Source organism: Penaeus monodon, chromosome 22 (assembly GCF_015228065.2).
Source record: "Penaeus monodon isolate SGIC_2016 chromosome 22, NSTDA_Pmon_1, whole genome shotgun sequence".
Classification (NCBI taxonomy): Eukaryota; Metazoa; Arthropoda; class Malacostraca; order Decapoda; family Penaeidae; genus Penaeus; species Penaeus monodon.
In genome coordinates this window covers 21,449,058-21,450,471 of record NC_051407.1, presented here as the reverse complement: position 1 = coordinate 21,450,471, position 1,414 = coordinate 21,449,058, and positions in this window count along the sequence as shown.

Sequence of the window (1,414 nt, the reverse complement as noted above, 5' to 3'; positions counted from 1 at the left end):
TATATATATATAATATTTTAATATTATAAATAAAATATATATTATATTATATATAATTATAATATTATAATAATATATAAAAAATTATATAATACATATATAATCCATATAAAATAATAATAAATAATATTTTTATAATACATATTAATACATATATTATTAATATATACAAAATATAATAATATATTACATATATAATTTTTTGTAAAATTAATAATTTTTTAACAAAATTTTATATAATATATTATAAAATATATATATATTATATAATTTAAAAAGTGTATTTATATATATAATCTATTAATATATGATATTAGTATATCCTATTAATATTATAATATATTATATTATATATATTATTTTGTATAATATATATAAAATTAATATAAAATGTAATTATATATATATAAATATATAGTTAAAAATTTAATTTTAGATATAATTAATATAAAATATAAATTAAAATTATACATATATATATATATGTAAAATATATATATATTTATTATATAAAATATAAAATATATAGAATTAATATTATAATATTATATAATATAAAATTTAAAATAAATATAAAATTTGTATGATTTTTAATTATTTTTTTTAAATATTATTATTTTAAAAAATATAAAAAATTATATAATTATACATTATAAATACAACATACATACATAAATACATCAAATTAAAAATTTTCATACTTACAAATAAATACATACATAAATTTTAAAACCATTATATATATAATATATATAATAATTATTATAAATTATTAATTTTTTAATTTACATAAATAAAAAAAATTTATATTAAAAATATAAAATTTAATATTTTGGTTTAAAAATATATCATATATATACATAAAAATTTTAATAATATTATTATTTTATATAGTAATAATTATGATATTATATGTATGTATATTTTGTATTTTTATGATATATAAAACCTATAAATTTTATTATATAATATATTATTTTAATTATATATACTAAAATAGGTATAAAATATTAATGTTTATTATATAATAGTTTTAAAATATATTATTTTAATAAAATATATATATTTGTATTAATATAATTTTATATTATGATAATTTATTTTATATATATTTTTTATTATATAATTTTATTTTATATATTTTATATGTATGTAGGTTTTTTTAGTATGTATGTATTTTATTTTATATTTTTATTTTTAGATATATAATATAAAAATAATTATAAAATTATATTATTATTTACTATATATTTTAAAAAATAAAAATCTTATTATTTTTAATTATATTTTTTGTTTTATGTATTTTTATTTTTATATATATTATATAATTTTAAAATATATATATATATATTTTATATAATTAAAATATAAATATATGTATTATTTTGTTTTAAAATTTTAATTTTTAAAATTT